Genomic DNA, 20,942 nt, shown 5'->3' with positions numbered 1-20,942 from the left:
CCCAGCATTGCCAGGTGGGTAGAGGGAAGATCTGATGTGCGAATGCCTTTGGCCAGATGAGTCCCTGGGAAACTGAGAGCAGCCAGTGGCAGGGTTTATTCCGGCTGGAAAGCTCTAATATGTGGTACAAATATTCTACACCCACATCTAATTTTATTTCTCTCAGTCATAGCTCTTTCACACATGGGGTGGGGGTGTGAGGAAATGACCCTCCAGAAGCATGGGGATCTTAGCAATTCCAAATCCATTTCCCCATAATTAACTGCTGAGTTCCTTATCATGACTCAATGCTGGGATGTTTGTAAGTAAACAGAAAACTGCCTCTTCTCTAATTAGCTGCTCTTTCCCAACTCATTATGGGACTGCTCTGACAAGACTCAGTGTTTTGGCTAATCAAGTACCTCACTGAGGGTAGATGATAAATACCACCAATTAGCTCTTATCTGATTCTCTTCCAAAGGTGACAATTTTGACTTCGATTTTGGAAACCATGGGACAACTTAATCTGGGCTAATGTAATTGGGTAGATTTGTGAGTGTCCGTCATTCCTTTCAAATTACTTTTTGCTTCCTGCTAGAAAAGAAGTCTTAGGGAACAAAAGAAAGAAGCATTTCTACTCCAATTGTCCTCGATGGTTAGAATCTCAAAACATACTGCAGAGCACACATATCTGATTCAGAAAAATAAATGGGGAAGGCTGCCTAAAAAGTGCTCTAAGGAGGGCAGTCTCGTCAAGCCTCGATTCCCAGGAACTTCAGCTACATCTGTGCCAAAAGAAATGACAATGACGGAGCCACAGACACTGAGCCCCATGGTATACACACACACGCAATTAACAACTTATTGGGAAATAGATAAGAAATAAATTATGACAGTTTCAGAAAAACTCCATGCTGTGAGTAGCCAAATCTTACTTCCCTGTTGAGTTAAATAAATCTGGTTTAGGTCTTTATTATTCATCTTTGCCCTCGTCATGATATCATTGGTTGGGCTGCTAACTGAAAGGTCAGGAGTTTGAAACTCCCAGCCACTTGGAGTGGGAGGGAGAGGGTTTCTACTCCACTACAAAGTAACGGTCTCAGAAACTCACAGGGGGCAGCTCCACTCAGTCCTAGAGGGTCGCTGTGAGTCGGAAGGGACGCGTCGGCAGGGAGTATGGCGCCACTGGCTCACTGAAGGGTCACTTCGGAGAGACCCTAACAAGGCTTCTTCCCTTGGCGTCCTTATTTAACACATGAGAAAACTGAGACCCAGCGAGGTGCTGTGAGCGGCCAGAGAACACCCAGCTGCTTAGTGATGGATCCTCACTCCCCATCTTAAGCCTCCTGCAGACTCTGGGGAGAAGCCTTCCTGGGGCGTCTGGTATCAGAGCATAGCACCAACGGCTTGGTCCTGCCAGAAATTCTGAGTTCACCCAACGCCTCCTGGCATTGCAGGAAGAAATGGAGGACTTCTGTGACGGCCCCAGTCCCTTCAAGGAAGCAGGGCACGCAGTCCACATTGATCCAGCTTTGATTTTCTCTGGACCCATCTTTAGCTTCTAGAAATATTTATGTGTTGTCCAATATATTGTCCTTGTGCAAAATTCTCTTGAGCCCCATCTTGTACGCTCTTGTAGACATGGACGGTGATCTCTAATGGAGCCACATGGTTGGCCAAACGACAAGGAACTTCATAAAATATAGCAAGACAAAATGTGGCACACGAGACTAAACAGCAACTTCAACCCTATGATATTTACCAAACATAGGGAAGTAGCTCTACTTCAGGGAAAAAACAGCCACAGGTGGGAAGAAGCCAAGACCAAAGCAACTCCTTGTGTGCTGTAGGTGGAAGAAAAACGGTTCCTCCAAGAGGCCCCAAGTAGAGGCTAGAGTGAGGAACCCTAACAGGCAACAACAGAGGAGGCCACAGTGAAGGGGCTGGAGAACTAGAGAGTCAGCCACAGTATCTGATGGCGTAAAGGAGGAACAAACCACTCAGCATTGGGAGAGACATACATGCTAAGGAGAGAGGGGAAATAGTGGGAAAGCTGCGAACAAAAGCCCCCCACGTGCTTAACAGATAGAGAAAGACAATACAGATGTTTCACAAAGGGAGAAGGAAGGATAAAGCCGATCCAGATCTGAAACAAGAGCCAGACAACTTGATTTCTATTCCCAATTGAGTCTCTGGTAAGTTCTCTGACCTTCTCTGAGTCACTTGACTTCTGCAAGCCTGGGTTTCCTCATCTATGAAATTCAGTGCTTGTACCAAGTGCTTCTCAACCAGCTGGCTGCTAAAAATCCCTTTTGGTGGGAAGAGTCTCTGATTTTGTGATTAACTAAAGGGAGGAAAACATCAAAAGAGACTTGCTGAATATCCCAGGAATAAAGAAAGGAGATATCCGGGGAGACAGATAAAAGGTGAGCATGGCTAGACCAATTAGAAGATGTCCTAGGAAAATGTCCACAGAAGTGACATAATGCCGCCAGCTTTTTATTCCCCAGCTTGCTGAGTGCTCTTCAAAGAGGGAGGTAAAGCTCTTTAGGAATCGTCCTCTCACAGGTGTGCAACCAGATATCAGTTTTCCCGGAGACCTCTGCAAACCCCTTCCTTTCATCAATGCATTTAATTAGTTAATGTGGAGGCAGCTCGTTAGAGAGAAAATGGACAAAATAAGTGCTCAACATTGTTATTACTTAACAGCTTGGATGGGAGCAGCAACGCAAGAGCATAAATGAGAAGCTAAAGGGAGTCCCGGCCTGGAAGGTTGGGATCTAATAAATCGCTGGGGCGCTGTTGGGAGGGAAAACAGACCTTGCATGTAAATTGAAATAGGTGCTCTTTATTAGCTTGCATGTCAATGTCTAAGGCTGTGCGGGTAATTTTTATTCTTTGCCTCAGGGTGTCAACAAGTAGTAAACCACCAGTAACACTGCCCTGAGTGTGATTTCACACGGCCTGTTTTTCAGGACCATTATCTATCTGCTGCGTCGGTGGCATTTGTGTGCCTCGGCGTCTGTAGAGCCAGGAAAGAGACTCAAATATATAGAAGCATTTAAATAAATAATAAAGGGAGGGGAAGATAGATGATCTAATAAATGATGCAGGGCAACTGGTGAACTAACAAGACGAAAAAAATAAAGCTGGGTCCCTAACTCATGTCTAAACCTGAAAAATAAGTGTAAAAAGAAACTAGAGAGGTATTTTTAAAGCTATAAAATAGTATAAGAGAAAAGATTAATGTGGGTAAACATTTTATAATCTTATAAACCATAAAAGTGATAAACCTTTATATCTATCATAAAGAATTTAGTACAACATTAAATACCAGTTTCTGGGTCAAATGACAAACCCACACACCCCACATACACACACTGGGGAAAAGATTTCTCAGTTACATGAGAAAAGTGTCCATTTATTTAATATACTATTAGCTCTTTCAAATGAACTAGAACAACACTAACACTAGAGTTCTAACACAGCTTAATAAACAGGTCTGCCACCTCCCACTACTATCCAGTCAATCAAGATTCATAATGACCCACTAGGACACAGAATTGCCCTTTTGGGTTTCGGAGGCTGTAGATATTTTTCGGTTTCTTTTAATAAGGAACGCTTCACGGATTTGCATGTGATCCTTGTGCAGGGGCCATGCCAATCTTCTCTGTATTGGTCCACTTTTAGTACATGTGCTGCTGAAGCGAGCATGAAGCTGTAAATCTTTACTGGAACAGAAAGTCTAATCTTTTGCCCTTAAAGCGGCTGCTGGATTCAAACTGCGGGCCTTGAGGTTAGCAGTTCAATGCGTCTAACCCACTGCACCACTAGGGTCTTGAAATAAATAGGTAGCTCACAAAAATTACATATGGCCAGTGGAAATAGATATATAAAAAAAGATGTTCAACCTTACAATGAAAAAAAACCCAGAGGAAAACAAGTTATTTTTATTGTTTAGATTTTCAAAGATTAATCAAACTGCTAACATAAAAATGAATGTGGGTGTAGGGAAGCAGGTGCTATTAAGATATGGTGAGTGGAAGTATAAATTGGTTCCATGTTTTAAGAAGGCAATTTGGAAACACCCATCGAACTACAAGGCAGGCATGCATATCAGAGGCTTGCTTTAATGAGCTTCCACCACAGATAAAATCACACCAAGGTACAAGGAAATATAGGAGAGTATTTACTGCAGTATTGTTCTCAACAGAAAAATGCTTTCACTGGTTAAAAATTAAGGCAAATCTGTACCATGTAGCATGAGGTGTAACTATTTGTACTGAATGTGCCGAGGTGCCAAGGTGTCCACACCTACTGTCAGGTGGAAGGGCGAGCTGGAGGAAAGTAGTATATAGCCTGCCCCAAGTATAAGAAAATGAAATAGGAACATTCCCATAGGCATAGACATGTCTGCAAGGACACAAACTAGTTTCAGTCAATTGTAGCTACCTTTGTGGAAAGGGATGGGATGGGGTTAAGGGGAGGGTAAGGGAAGAATTTTAAAACAATATCATTCTTTATCTTTTGAGTTTTTACAGAGGAAAGTGACTTGCCACTTTTATAATACATGTTTACATTGTAGTGGGGAAAACGGGAGCCCTATGAAGCATCACTTTAGAAATATCTAAATGCAAATAGTGGGGGGAAAAAAGGAGAAAGCCCTCTTTCTATGGATTTGTATGACCTGTGTATCACCTGTTCATAAGAGTTCTTACAGATTACCTCTTAGGGCACCTGTTCATCAAGGTACCACCCTTGATGCTTATACCCAAGGCCACCTGTTTAATCAGAAAGCTCCTGTGGGCTTCTCAGGTTTGGAAGGTAACTTTGCTTATTTCCTTAGAGTTCCTTATAAAACACGCAGAGGGTCAATAGCCATATTTAATATAAGGAGGTAAGAGATAGTTCCTTCCTTACCGCTTGCTTTTCAATACTTGCCTCTGGTCTTTATCTACTATGCACCCATCTCCGGCTCTTGCAATATCTGCTTACTCATCGTTCCCTGAAATGCTATGGTCATGACAATTACCTATTACTGTTGGCATGATGCATGAAGTCTTGTACGGTTTGCTTTCTTCATTTTTTCCCAATTGCTACTACAACTGTTCATAGTAATCATAATTCTCAACATATAGATAATTAAATCAAGGCAAGCAAAGATTAAGGGGCTTGCTCAGGGTCAAAGAGCTACTATGCATCAAAGCTAGAGTTTGAACTTGGGCTTGAAGGATTCCATTGGCTGGTTCTTTCTGCTCAGCTGTGCTGACTTGTGTTGCTTCCATGCTCAGTGAAGTGAAATGGTCCCCAGCCCCATGCCATCCTCATGATGGGTTGAAGATCAATCCACTGGGGCTTGTAGGGTTTCCACTGGCTGAGTTTCAGAAGTTAATCACCAGACCTTTCTTCAGGGACCACCTTAGTTTGGGAGCTCCACTGAAAGCTAGGCCACCTCATCGCAGACACAAACCTGCACTGACAGGCAGATGGTGGCTGCCTATAAGGTACATTGACTGGGAATCAAACTCAGGTCCCCCACACACGTGAGACTGCAATGACTGAACCACTGTCCTAGCCTATTCCAACACATTTCCTCTTAAGTCACCCACTTGCATACCTGGTTCAGATGTCACCTTTACAGGCCACTGTTTACTTCAGTCCCCTTTTGTTCTGCTGGCTCCCACAGATATAAACGATCACTTGTCAAAAAAGAATAGCTCTCATCCCATTCCAATTCTAGGTCATTTTGAGTGCTAAGTATTGAAAAAGCGGAAAAATGAGTATCTCTGGAATATTTCCACTGTGGACTCTGGATCCAGACATTTAATCGCAATGCTGTCCAGACAAAATGGCAAATCGTTGCCAAGATCGGGTTGTGGTCCCATGGCATGAGCAAGAGGGCGAGCGGAGAAGCAGCTGCCAAGAACCAGCCACACATCCTCGAGGGGACCCTCTGGGGATGAGTGACTCCTGAGCTCCGAGGACACACACAACCCCCGTGGGTGCGCCAGCCAGCTTCCCACCAGGAGGGCAACGGAGGACGGACTCGGTGGCCAGCCAGAGAGGCCATCGTGGGCAATTTTGGAACTGTCTGGAAAGTAGTTTATCACCGGGGCAGATGACACTCTTGTTGATTGTGTCGAATAACAAGGACCCACACTTTTAAACATGTGGCATATGTCTGCTCCTTCTGTATGTCAAAAGTGGCTATTACTGTGCATCCGTCCATGTCTCTTTACGTGACAAGAAGATGGCTGGCCCGACAAGTGCTTCCTGCCAAACTGTGGCATCATTTAGTTGTGATCAGTCTTACTGGTTTTTAAGATTAGAAAATAAGTTACTAAATGCTTATTACCATATTTTTGTGAACAGCACACCCACATAAATAATGTGCACACACATGTAACAGGTGGAAATGACGTGACGGTGAAGAGTTCTAGCAGAGTGCACCCACACATACGCTGCGCATATCTGTGACACTTCCAGAAGTGAATTTCATCCTCATTCAGGGGACTGAAAATGCTGGTTTTGATTATATGTGTAAAACGAAGGTAGAAGCCCTGGTCAGGAAGTCCTGGACGCAGTCCTGGTTGGACCCTGGTAACTGAAAATAAACAATCGACACTGCATTGATTCTGGGGCCGACTGTGTCTGGGCCCAAGAGTGGTGGAGATCCTTGTGGCCTATGTATGCTCGGGAACATCATGCCAGAGACTGGCGGAGGGCCAGGTAGGCAGAGGACTAGATGCATGACTGCCACAGCTGAGCATGGCTCCACCATGGGCATGCTTGGGTCTGATAATGCCAGCCCCCATAAAGCTGGCAGCAGGAGAGTACGTGCCTGGGCATGCGCTTGACCCGGCCTTTGAGCCCCTTGGGTGGCCAGTGCGATCCTCTGCACTCACTGTACCCATGCTCTCTTCAGTGTCCATGACGGTGGGAGAGTCCCACAGCCTGAGTGCCGGTCACATAACAGGGACTGCTGAGGACCAGGCGGGCTCTCTAGGGCAGAAGGGGTTTCCACTTGCATTAGATAAAGTAGCTTTCAGATTGGAAAGCAAGCCTGCCAGGAGACGGGCCGCTTGAGGAAGCAAAGGGAGGCTGGCTAGGGCCTGCAGTTGGGAAGCAGACCTCCAGATCAACTGATGTCATCAGTATGTCAAAAAGGGATTTACACAGTGTGCAAAAGCACAGGATACATGTTATTTACGTAAAAATGCAGTCTCCTTTCTAAATGTAAACTCTAAAGTATCAGAAAGTGGCGATAGTTCAGTTCTAGCCCACACACGTCCCTGTGGCCAGTGGGTAGCTGCAGACAAGGTCACCCACTTGTCTTAGGCCGCTTAGGACAACTGTAAAAAAGTTCCAATCACAACTGGTTTTCGAGGGGATCTCCTAGGTCCGAAGCTGGGAGGTCAGTTCAGAAGGGGATAGTGGCACTGTTGGGATCCCCAAGGGGTCATCCTGATAGATTTTCTTGACACAGGAAGATCATGGAGCCTTATTAGAAAGAAAATAAAATTTTAAAAAGACTGCATGTGAGAGTAAAGGCCAGAGAAGTTGTGCAGAGAAATATTTTTTCCCATCAGACAATGCACCTGCTCATTCTTCAAGGGCAGCAAGGGCTCCTTTATCAGAGTTTCACCGGGAAACCCTACCCCCATCTACCCAACAGCCCTGATCTTGCCTCTTCAGACTTCTTTTTGTTCCTCAAACGCAAAGAACATTTCAGAGGAACATGGCTTGTGTCTCCCGATGATGTCAAAGCTGCCATTTTGACGTGGCATGAGTTGAGGAGTCAGGGCTCTTTGGGGAAATGCCAGAGGGATGGAAACACCATCTTCAAAAGTAGGTAGGCCTACACGGAGGTGCTATGGAGAAACAATAGCTTCACACGGTGCTAGTTTTGTTTTGTAAAGTCTCTACGATTTTGTAGCAATACCGTTTTGAATTACCTTCCTTTATGTGTTTATCCCCACCCCCCAATCAAATCCCAAACTTAGAATTCTTATTGTCAAGATAAAGGACAAAAATTCAACTCAGAGTAAGTGAAACAGTTAAAGTGGTTTAAAAGGTGAATTAGGGCAAGGTGATTCTAAAATTGGTCTGGAAGAATAAGAGGACAGGAGTAAATGAGATATTTTAGAAAGTACATTAGGGCGTGCCTGAAGCAGTAGACAGGGATCAAACCATCCAAGTCAAATAATTGTAAGGGTTTGGTGCAGGCATGAGAAGAACTGTAATTGCCGAGATATAGGCCCTGGACTCTGCATTGAGATGATGATGATGATGACTATGGAATCCAAGGCCTATGTGGGAAGAACGGGTGATCAAAAACGCAACTGAAATGACTGCTTCCCCTTTGGGGGTGAATTCAAGTGAATTCCAGAAATAAAATGTTACATGTACAACAGTACATTTCAAAAGTATCTGGGCTCAGCAGGAAAGCACAAAAGATGATTTAATTGAGCAGAGGATGGGAAGGGCTGCATAGACCTTAAAGCCAAGGAAGAAATCATGCGGGAGAAAATAAATGGACAGATCTGAATACATAAGTTTAAAACTTCTGCTCATCAAAAAAATCCTCATCTATAAATCACAGTCAAGCAAAACTGGGGACGCATCACGTAAGCTGTTGGCAGCTTTACACTCAGAGAAGCAAATCAAACCAACAGCCCGCCCACCAAAGGGCAACAAATGTGGCTCAACAATTGATAATAAGATACAAGTAATGATCAGCATACAGCTATGTTGTCTCATAGATACTTTAAAGAAAGAGATATAAACTAAAGCAAAATGAAAAAAGTTTTACCAGAGATCAGTTTGTTGTTGTCGTCGTTGTTTCTAATGACAATCCTTCAGGCTCCTGGGACACGAGGCATAATATGTTCACAGGGTTGGCTGTGAAGTGTATCCCGAACTTTCAAAACACAGTTAAAATCCTTGGGTGATAATTGCCTCCCTCTGAATTTGTCTTAAAAACCAGAAACCCAGTGGTTCTTTCGCACAAAGATGTGCGTCCTAGTATTGTTTACGACAACACAACATTGGAATCCCCCTAAATGGCCAAGGAAAAGAGGTCAAACTGCACGGATGGGATTTTATACAGACATTCAAACTAGTTAGCTCTTCTGAAAGTTATTTAGGAAAACATAAGGTGATCCCTGGGTTTTATATTGAAAAGAACTGGCTGGAGATGAATTGAAATGTAAGCCAAGGTGGTGGGCTGACAAAAAATCAAAGCCAAACTCACCATCATTGAGTCGATGCCAACTCATAGCAACCCCATGGGACAGGGTATAACTGCCCCTGTGAGTTTCCAAGTCGATAATTCCTTATTGGAATAGGGAGCCCTGTCTTTCTTCTGCTGGTGTTCAAACTGCTGACCTTGCGATTAGCAGCCCAGCGTCAATAAGCACCACACCATTAGGGCTTCTGGGCTAACAAGGGATGTAAGAAAATAATAGTGACAAGAGAATAACGCTAACAACTAGCCTGCAAGTGTACGAGCTCATTAAACCCCTGAACATGGCGGCGAGGCTCTGATGACCCCTGTTTGGACCAACAAGGACACAGAGGGAAGGAGCTGGACTCAAGTTCGAGTCCTCCAAGGGCTGAGATCCAGATCTCTGCCAGGCTGCCCGCAGGACTCTTCTCTTCTCTCTGATGGCCTGTGCTTCTCAAATTCTCCCAGTGAGCACACGTTTATAATCAGGAAAGAAACCATGCAACTTAAACAAAACAAACAAACTGTGAGCTGGCCCAGAAGGCCCATGAGGTTCTGAGTCCCGCCCTGTGTCAGTCTGTGGTTCGGAGCCCTCTCACGCTTCCCCTGCGCCTAGGCTTCCCTTTCTGCAGTCCCTCCTCTTTCCCCCTTCTTTCCAGTGTAAACTAAGGGGCCACTGGCCCTGAGAGGGAGGCCGCTCTGGCATGTGGCGGTGCCACTGTCTCCCCTCGGCCTGCTTACCCTCAGCCTTTCCAACACCCCTGGGAACAAGCCTGGCTCGGGCCCGGTTTAACCAAACAAAACACGGCTTCCTGGGGTTAATGCTGGGCTTGGCCTTTCACAGTTCTATGATTAAATTGCATTTTTCAGTGGTTCTGCCTTTAAACTCAAGCCCTTTAAAGAGAAACTTAAGGAGAGCAAAACATAGGGAGGGAGCAGCGCCAAATGCCAATAACATATCTCAGTCGTTTGGGGAACGGGCAGCTTTAGAACCGCAAATTCCCACTTACGCAACAGCTACTTGGGCTTTCTTTCTGTATTGCTTAGCGACAAAAGCCTGGCTCTTAGACCTCGGCCAGAGCTAGGTCTCTCGTTCTGTTTGTTCTTCTCCCTGCGTACTGCCCCCTCCCCACCCTGCCTGTCTCTTTGTCCCTCCCTCGCTCTTTGAAAACAGTTATAAAAAGTTTGTGTTATCAATGGGAGTTGGCTAATAGTACATTTCTAATCAAATAACAAAAATCATTTCCCACTCAGGTCAAAAGGCAGATCCAAGTCTGGGTCTTATACCTGCTCAACAACCGCCACCACACCAGACCATCCTTCCCACCCTTGGGAAGCCCCGCACCTGTGACTTCACCATCAGATGCCGAGGCGCTGGTGCGATGCACTCAGCTGCAGGGTCTGCTTCCCTTTCCTCCAGAACACGTCTGGAAGTGGGAGATACGAGAGACCTTCATTGTTTTGTGCCCATGCTTTCCAAAACGAGGGCTAGCACAAGAATGCACAGAGTCGCTAAGAGCTCTCTTCTGTGGCCTTGAATCTGTTCGACCACCAGGGACTCTGCACGAAAGCCTCAGCGAGCCCCCGAGGGGCTGCTCGTCCTCAGGCCCACCATCGGAGCCAGAGCGAGGTGAGGCCTTGCCAGCCCTGGGGTCCAAACTGGCAAACCTCACAAAATGATCACCAAGCAAGGTGCCAGGGAGGACCAGTTCCTTTGGACAAATGTGAACTGGTTCCACTTGAGGACAACAGCGCAGTTTTACAAACTTCCCACTTTCTTTAGTAGCGAGCATTTTGTTGTTGGCAAACATATGTAAGGTGTTAAGAGCAATAGAGTATGAGGAAGCGACCTAGAATCAAGGAGTTGACAGTAATCTGAGTTAGCAGTCAACAAAGATGGGTACAAGACATGACTTTTTACTCTTCCTCTCTGGGGGATGGGCAATAGGAAGGTGGGTGAGGGGAGACACCGGGCAGTGTAAGATAAGATAAAATAATAATTTATAAATTATTAAGGGTTCATGAGGGAGGGGGTGAGGGGAGGGAGGGGGAGGGAAAAAAGGAAAATGAGCTGATTCCAGGAACCCAAGTGGAAGGCGAATTTTGAGAATGATGAGGGCAACGAATGTATAAGGGTGCTTTACTCAATTGATGTATGTATGGATTGTGATAAGAGTTGTATGAGCCCCAATAAGATGATTTATTTTTTAAAAATGAATGACTTTTTAGGCCTAAAGGTTAGAGTTGATTAATTTGGTAAAGATTTAAAACATAAAATTAGAGAAAATAAGCACTATATGAAAGTATAAAAAAAAATCTCAGCCAAACCCTAGCAAACCAAATCCAGCACATACAAATGAGATTCATCTCAAGAATGCAAGGTTAGTTTAACACTTGGAGATCAACCAGTGAAATCGATCCTACTTAGGTCTCTTTTTGTTCAGGAAACCTGGTTTACTTCTCAGTCAAAGCACCTCAGGTACAGCCAATTTGTCTGCCAGCGGAGGCTCGCATGTTGTTATCATGCTGAACAGGTTTCAGCAGAACTATCAGACTGAGACAGACCAGACGGAGAGTTTGCTCATCTCCGCTGAAAACCTGCCAGTGAAAATCCTACAAACCACATTGCTCCAACCGCCAGACAATCATGGGGATGGCATTGGACAGGGCAGTGTTTCATTCCATTGAGTATAAGTCACCAAGAGTTGAGGTCTGGCTTCATAGAAGCTAACAACAACCAAAGCACACTGTCTTGACAGCATAGTGAGTAAATGGTATATAATTATCTCAGCAGATGCAGGAAAAAACAAAAAAACACCCAACTGCAACTCACTGCCGCTGAGTTGACCCTAACTCATAATGATCGTACAGGACGGAGCAGAACTTCCTTCTGAGACTGTAAACCATTACTGGAGTAGAAAGTCTCATCTTTATCTCTTGGGAGTGGGTGGTGGTTTTGAACAGCTGACTTTGAGATGAGCAGTCCAACACTAACCCACTATGCCACCGGGGCTCCTTAGGAAGGGGGGTGGGGAACAACCAAAACCTCCTTAGGAAGGGGGGTGGGGAAAATCTGACACCTCTTCCAGATGAAAATATTCAACAAGCTAGGAATAGATAGGTACTTTCTTAACCCAAGACAGGGAATTGAGGGAAAACTCACAGCATCATACTTAATAGTGAAAATCTTAGTGGATTCCCCAAAGATTGGATACCAGACCAGGATGTTGTCCTTGCCAGGTCTACTCAGCATTGTACCCGAGATTCTACCCAGGGCAATCAGACAAGAAAAAGAAATAAAGGACTCCAAACTGGAATGGAAGACGTAAAACTGTCTCTGCTCTCAGATGACAAGATCTTCTCTGTAGACCAGAAACATTTTGTTGACATGAAAGTCAGGGGAAAAAAACTAACCAACTTTCAAATATAGTTTGAGCAGGACTTTGTGATTCTATCCATGTTGCTTCTGCTCGCAGAGACTAAATGACTAGAATGATCTAATTCAGCGTTATGGAAAAACCAATTGGAAATCTCACTCCAAATATGTTTTAAAAAGATAGTGTTACTGGCAGAGTATGTGATAAATTCCTTATATTTAAGATGAAGAGGTTTTCAAAATAAGGATATATGGGTTTGTGTATTTTTCTCTTTACCCACCTACCAAATACAGTTAATGTTATTTGAGTATGCGCTGAAATACAGACTACGACTGTGACAGGTGCCAACAGTCGGGCCTGCCCACCAAGGGGCTCTAAGCCAGGGCTACTCCCAAGAGAACCAAAATGGTGTCTGTGGATTTCAGTGCCCTCAGACTGGATCATGAAAGACCCTGTGGGACATGGGGCTTGCTGTTACTGGAAGCCAAACCATTGCTGTCTGCTGCTGAAACTGAGTCCCTTGAGCAGATGTCTGGTCACAAAGACCCTTCGGCAGGAAGAAAGCCATGTGAGAGAGAACCACTTGGAGGCCTTAGAAATAGTAAAAGATAAGCTCAAAGCAAGCCAGGAACATTCTTCCAGGCTACAAAGTGGTCGAGGTGCTTGAGAATGTTCTTTTTTTCATCATTGTAAAAAATGTACATAACATAATATTTGCGAATTCAACATTTCTCAGGTATACAAATAAGCTATATCAATTACATTGATCATGTGGTGTAGCCCTGACCCATAACCTTTGCTAACTCCCCCACCACTGTACAGAGAACCCATGCCTCACAGAAACACAATGGCTCCTCCTTCCCGTGGCCCGTCCATCCCTGGTAGCTAATAACAGACTTGGGCTTCTATACATTTGCCTCTTCTTGTCATTTCGCTTAAGTGAGTTCTTACGGTGTTTTTCCTTTTGTGATTGACTTATCTCACGCAGCGCGGTGCTTCTTCAGGTTTACCCACGCTGCTGCACCCTTTAGGACTCTGTCTTGGTGGCTGGGTAGGAAGGATGTCTCGGTGGGAGACCTCTTTGGCCAGTTTCTACTGCTTCTTTTTAGTGCAGGGGCTACAGTGGTCATGTTGCTCCAGGCTTGCTCACCAATGCTGCCCTTGAACCTGCCAGATCCTTCCTGGCCAGGCCAGATGACTACACAGTCTGACAAACTGCCTTCACCCTTGCTGGAGTCTTTGAACTCTGCTTGCTTGTGCTTCAGGATGGCAAGCCCATGCTAGTTCTCTTGACACCGAGCACTTGGTGCCTCCTGCTGTCCCTTTAATGGAACCCCGGTGAAGGAACTCTGGTTAAATGCTTGGCTGCTGATTCTAATTGAGGGAAAGATGGGCAGTTGGAGCCCACCGGTGGCTCCATGGGAGAAAAGGCCTGGTGATCTGCCCCCAGAAAAGTGAACCCCAGAGCAAATAAACAAACAAAAATGCCAACACACCGAAAACCCTGCTGTCACTCAATTGGGTCTGGCTCACGGTGACCCTGAAGAACAGAACATGAAGCAGATGGCCACGTCTACCTCTTACAGAGCAGCTAGTGGGTTCAAACCTCTGAGCTTTAGGATAGCCGCCAACTGCTCCCGACTGTGCCATGAGGGTTTCTTCTGATCCAGGTGGCAGCCTAGGGAACCCACAGGGCAGTTCTACTGGATCTGGTAGGGTTGTTTTCAGGACTGACTTGCTGGTGCACAGCACAGCTCTGCCTTTCATAAACCTTCCCACGTCTCCTGCCGGCCTCTTTCCACACCCACTCTGAAAGCCTGTGTACAATGATGTGTTGGATAAGTGGGAAACAAGGAGGTAGAGACTGAAGAAATAATGACCTTCTACCACCTTCCTAAACATGTATAAGATGTTAGCTGGTCTCCTCTCTTGAATCCCAGAAACAATCGCAGCCACAATCAAGGAAAACAAACAAACAAAAAATGCAACAACATCAACAGCAGCAACAAGACCCAACGACTGTTTCAAAATTTCACAATTGTGCTTGAATTTCCCACTTTGGAGGTGAGTATGAAATGAACATATCTTGGCATATATATTTCCATGGGTTGGTTGCTTTCCACACAATCGACTATTTCAAGTACCCTGTGTTTTAAAATATAGTTTATTATTAATTATAGTTGCAGACTTCAGAGGAAAGCCTAGAGTAGACAGAGTTTCATAAATTGTAGCCCTTTAGCAATTTTCTTGAAGAAAACATTGATGAACTTTAGACAGAAAGAGTGGCCTGATTTGCTGTCACCCTTCCCATAATATCCCAATCAAGACTGCCAGGCAACCAGAGGGCTCATACGATGATTAGATAGAGTGACTGACAATTTGGTATTTTCTGGCTAAGAGCAACTTTGAAAAGTCTTCACGTTTTAATTTGCCAACCAAAGGCACTAAAAACCAACCTAAATATATCATCTCCCATTCCCATGACTTCACAAACCAGGAAGGTGATTTTAACACCAAACAGTAGAAATGGGATGGTTTTAGAATAAAGAAGTATTTTGAATGGAATCAATCTGCTGTCATTTCAACAACTCCCCACTCTGCGTGGTGTAGCTCCCACTCCATGGTCTAGTGGCAACATCGTCTCAGACAAGTCCTCATATTGGGCAGGGGAGCTGGGAATTCAGTAACAAGAGCACGAGGAATCCTTGTCAAAGCTTGAAAGTGAATTCCACAATTGCTGTACAGTGAATGTCCACCTGGAGGAACTGGGAGCATGTCTTCCAAATGGTAATCAGAAGGGAGCGCTTCAGAAACGTGGTCGCCACAGCATTCCACTTGCAGTACTCACCTAGTGTTTTTAGGTAAGTAGACCGGTTTATTTATTCAAGTTTATTTTAAGAGAAAAAACTTGCCATCAATACCGTAAATGGAAAGCCAGTTTCCCTTGCTATAAAATCAAGATAACATGAATGCTGGGAGGCTCCAGCCTGAAGGCACCTCTGTGCTGAAAGGGGGATTAGCAAGTGTCAGATGTTCAGGTCACACCAGTTACTGGCCAACAGAATGTGACTTTCTGTTTGACTTAACTGGATGGATGGGAAAAGAAATGAAAAGGGAGTAACTGTCTTAGGTAATTCAGTGTCGTTTAATTCCGTCTCCACCCACAGCCTGAAATCATGTCCTATGCCCACGAATACCGTCTTGTGAGACATCTCGATGCATCAGAGGCATCTTTGCATTGCAGCTAGGAGCTTGGGCTAAATCAGCCTTCCTGAGTTCAACTTCTGAATTCTGAAATATTAGTTGGTGACCTTAAACATGCTACTGACTTCTCACCCACCCTAAAATTTTCAACTATGTGGAATAGAAATAACAACAATACCAGCATCATTAGTTGTTGTATCGAATGAGTACATACACGCAGAGCTCTTAGAACAGCCAATGGCACAACTCAAACATGCTCCTGATTACTCTTAGCCCTCCCTTTAGGGACCACTAGATTAGGAAGTTGGTCTAGGTCCTAGACTCTAGGACTCCGTTAGACTGTGCCAGGCATAAAGGAATATCGCACATTTCTGGAAAGAACATACAGTTGGGGAATAAGGATGACAATTCTATTATGAATTAAAATTAAGATAAGTAACAGACTACACATGTAACTAAACAATTTCTTATTCGTTTGGTTTAAATTTCCTCCCATGCCCTATTTACTTGGCCAAGAGCAAATCTGAATGTTTTGTCTTCAAGGTGGAGCGAGCACACAGTGCATTTGAAACCAAAAGGTCACATCATAAACACTTCAAGGTTCTTAATGGCAAGTCAGTCAATGCTTAGGTAAGCACGGCTATCCAAGTATATTAGTTGCATTGATTATAACATCAATGCCCCTTCGATTAAGAGCCAACACAAAAGTAATGTAGGATTTGCTCCTCAGAGAAGCTACACATGCTATGACTTAATTCCTATTACGAAATGTGGTAAGGGAGGAGTCACTTCTAAGTAAATCACCAAATAAACAAACTAACATCAAAAGCAGTGATTCTAGGGGGCTTCTAAGATGGATTAGTTGGTTCTGGAGAAGAAAGGCATATATTAACATGTCCTAAGCTGTGGCCTTTCATGTGTCTCATCCCTTTTGTCCCTGGAACTATATTTAGTACAGAGAGAACAACAGTGCTGCCCGGGCAGTCAAGGGGAATGAGAGGGCATTCATTTAGCAGGCCTTGGTCAAGGTTAGGGCAGGAGACAGTGGACAAGTGCGTATTTATCTTATTAAACTATAAGATAAGTCATATTGGAAATTACAGTAATCTCTTGACCCTGAGTAGAGCAAAGCACTTGCTGGTTTGTTGAAATGTTAGTGACTGAAACCCACCCATAAGAAGCTTGTATGACAAGCTTAGAGATCTGCCTCTTTAAGGTCCCAACCTTGAAAACCCCGTGGAGCAGTTCTATTCTGTACACACGGGGTCTCCCTGAATCAAAAGGGCCTCAATGTCAACGGCCACCACCAGTACTGGCCTACCTTCATGGTGGTTTCGTTGTAATTGAGCTGGATTTTTCAAGAATCTGTCTTCCTCTGCCACTGTTCATTCACTACAGGACTGTTTCTTTCATTCCTATAAGCTGCCTCCTCTTTTTTTTAAACGTAATAAGTCATTTTACTGGGGGCTCTTACATATAACAATCCACAAATCCATTATATCAAGCAGACATGTACAACTGTTGGCATCAACAATTCCTAAACATTATCTCTCTTTTTGAAAACATCTTTATCAATGTCCCTTTTCTTTTTTGTTCCCTTGTTTTCCACTAAACTTTTGCCATCTCTCCTGTCAGCACTTCCAGCTGGGCACCTTCACTTTTGCTTTCCTGCTTTCCTGATTCCCTATTTGTACCCTGGATACCCTTTCTCTGGGTTGAATGACCCTTTCACAGGGGTCGCCCGATTCATAACAGTAGCCAAATTACAGTTCCGAAGTAACAACAAAAAATGTTATGGTTGGGGGTCAGCACAACACGAGGAGCTGTATGAAAGGGTTGAGGCAATCGGAAGGTTGAGAACCACTGCTCTAGAGCCTTCATCGTTGATAGGCTTCTTCTCTTCTGCTGGTACTCCGTTATCACCCTCACTTGCTCTGCTCTTTCTCAGGCAAAAAGCCTCTCAACATTTCTATTGAATTCTGCATAAGACACTAACTAGTCTTTCTTTATAAAAATTGTCCCTTCCCATCTCTCATCATCCTCTCACACTTCTGTGGACACAATTGGGGGCGGGGCTGGGGTGAGAAGTCTTCACTTTGCTCTATGATGTCTACTAGCACCAGAATGCTACAGATCCTAGAAGAGGTGCTACTGTCTATTTCCCTTATTTATCAGGACACATCTTTTCAACCTTCGATATCTTTGCCCATGAGTGATCCATTGCTTTCTTCTGAAGGCTGTGCATGAGTGACTTGGTTGTTGTTAGCTGATATCGCATCAATTCTGACTCAGACACACAGACTAGAACTAGATTGTGACCTTGTGGAAACACATCATTAGCTCTGCCATCCGAGGTGCCTCTGGGGAGATTTGAACTGCCAACCTTTGCTTTAATAGTCCAGTGTTTAACTAGGGAATTCCCTTTGAGTACTTTAACCTGCTGCCACCAAGCCAATTCCAATTCCCAGTGTCTCAATAGAGTAGATCTAATTCCTAGGGTTTCCCTAGGTGAAATCTTTACAGGAAGAGATAGCCTCATCTTTCTTCTGCAGAGCAGGAGGTGGACTTCAGCCTCTGACTCTGGTTAGCAGCCCAAAGTACAACCCATTGTGCCAGCTGGGTTCCTTTTGAGTGCTTTGTGTCTTTACTGCCATAGAGTTGATTCCAATCCATAACGACTCTGTATAGAGTTTCTGAGGCGGTAAATCTTTATGAGAGCAGATTGCCTCATCTTACTCTGAAAGGAGCAGCTAGTGGATTTGAACTGTCAACCTTGAGGGTAGCAGTCCAACGCTAACCCAGCAACATCATCAGTGCACCTTTGAGTACATCAGGAGACTAGAAACAGCAGACCAAGTCCAGACACAGTGCAGTAAACTTTTCCTTATTCTTTACTGTGTTGGAGCCCACCATTGGTATGAATGGTTTGGGCTGCTAACTGAAAGGATGGTAGTTTGAGTCCACCCAGATGTGCCTCAGAAGAAAAATGTAGTGCTCTATTCCCGAAAACTGAGCCACTGGAAACCCCATGGAGCACATGTCTGCCCTGACCCATAGGGGTCATCATCTGTTGAAGTCCACATCATGGCAACTGGATTTCAGTTTACAGTGCTTGCACCCAGACTGGTCTTCTAATAAACAAGAGTGCCCACGACTGGTGCTCAAGAAACTGGAATGACTAGCAGTGGTTTTACCTGTCAGTGAGTTCTCTGCCCCTCTATAAATGGCCTCTATCCTCTGTGGTAAAAGAACTCTTTGGGATCTGACTAATTACTTTTCACTGATCTGCTTATCGCTTAGGAGAGTAAAATCATATCTGAGAAATGTCACTTTGCTGCCCAAGTAAGTAGTAAAAACTTCACACACAGTTTTGGGGAGCTGGCAGTGTGCTGAGCACTGTCGCAGGCACTGGCAAGATGTGTCAACAGCCTAAACAAGGCGCTCTTCTCGTGGGACATTACAATCTCTCTCCAAGTAGTTAAAGCTGATGAAAATGATCGCCATCAATGCTGGTCAAGGAAACCAGGTTAAAATCAGCCTCGACATGAGGAGGGACCAATGTGTTGGAGGATGAGCTACTCTAAGAACAAAAGTTCCACGACCTCCCTAAACTAGGATACACATTTTAGAGTGGGCAGGAGATTAAAAACAAAAAAAACACAAAAAACTCTAACCCAACCCCAAAGATAATGGGAATCATCTGTTCTGCTCTCATGTGAAAACCTGTAATTTATGGAAAGCCGGGAAAGAGAAAGTCCCTGAGGAGACTAGCCAAGTTCTCTGTGGTGAAAACTCAAAGTGCACTCAGAGCTCAGGCTGGAAGAAGTGGGGGTGGGAGGAGGCAAGAAGCCACAGTAAAAATAACACGTCTTGAGGCACTCAGCTCCCGTTTTCCTGTTTCCAATGCCATTCTCGGGCCAAGGAATGCCACCACCGCACCAGCCCTCCCCTCGTCACAGATTATTGCTCCCCTGCTCTCATCTTTCATTCCTTCCTTTAAAAATCCCCAACCAGCAAGAGTTCCTGTCATTCCTGTCATAAGGTAATTCCAGGAGTATCAACTAGAGTAAATCCCAAGAAACAACAGAAAGATCAACAGAGAATATGGGTTAATAAAGTACAGCTATCAAGAATTTTCAAAGTATGTAAAGATAATTTTTAAAAACAAAATCTGAATATATATGTTGGAATGTGTCTTTAAATATGCATTGTGCACATATGTATTATGTACACATATACAGGAGGGGGATCTTGATAAAGATTGTGGATAAATCTCACGATCTTTTCATTTCAATTTTCCACAAATTTTTGTAGCTCTTTTATATATAAGCTATCAAATAATATGCTATAAGACCAGACAATAGAAAGGGCCGTTGTTTAAGGGCGCAATCATTTTAGCAAAGTCATCCGACCACACTCTGATGTCAAGTCTCAGCTCTGTGCCACGATGATCACCCAGTTCTCCTTTTCCTTCTTCTGGGCTGAAAGCACTTAGCTGGAGAATACGGTTCACAGGTTAGGGTTCTTAAAGGAAGTACATATGCTCGAAACACAAGGAATCCAGGACAGAGAAACCCCTCAGGGTCAGCAACGAGAGTGGCGATACCAGGAGGGTAAGTGGAAGGCAAGGGGAGGATGGGGGAACTGATCACAACGATCTACATATAACCCCCTCCCAGGGGGATGAACAACAGAAAAATGGGTGAGAGGAGACAGTGGTCGGTGTAAGACATGGAAAAAAATTAACAAATTAGCAAGGGTTCCTAAAGGCTCAAGTAGAAAGCAAATGTTTTGAAAATGATGACGGCATTATATGTACAAACGCGCTTGACACACTGGATGGATGTGTGGATTGTGGTAAGAGCTGTACGAGCCCCAATAAACTGATTTAAAGGGAAGTGCGTGCACTACTTTTTAGTATATCTTTTTAAAAGGCCAGTATCAACTACTTTGACTAGGGCTTTTGAAAGAGCACTTCTATTACACTTGATAATTTGCTAAAGAATGTTGATAAAATTTCAATATATATTTTATTGATTTCCTCATCAGTCATTATCCATATCAGAGAAGGTGAAATTGAGGCCATCAAGACTCAAAAAGATGTAATGGAGGGGAAAAGAGGAAGTAAAATAAATGTCTCGTTGTCCATGTAGGAA

General features: G+C 44.2%; 1 protein-coding gene and 1 non-coding gene across 2 annotated transcripts in view; both read right to left on the bottom strand.

The window, feature by feature from the left end:
- Positions 1–20,942, bottom strand: part of PLEKHM3 (pleckstrin homology domain containing M3) — a 196,805-nt gene that overhangs the window by 43,959 nt on the left and 131,904 nt on the right. The gene's annotated exons all lie outside the window — the stretch shown is intronic.
- Positions 3,587–3,693, bottom strand: LOC142425120 (U6 spliceosomal RNA). The gene has a single exon (XR_012779493.1). It is a non-coding gene; the product is annotated as a U6 spliceosomal RNA (small nuclear RNA).

Source organism: Tenrec ecaudatus, chromosome 13, assembly GCF_050624435.1.
Source record: "Tenrec ecaudatus isolate mTenEca1 chromosome 13, mTenEca1.hap1, whole genome shotgun sequence".
NCBI lineage: Eukaryota > Metazoa > Chordata > Mammalia > Afrosoricida > Tenrecidae > Tenrec > Tenrec ecaudatus.
The sequence above is the reverse complement of the archived record's forward strand: the minus strand, read 5'-3'. Positions and strand labels throughout refer to the sequence as shown.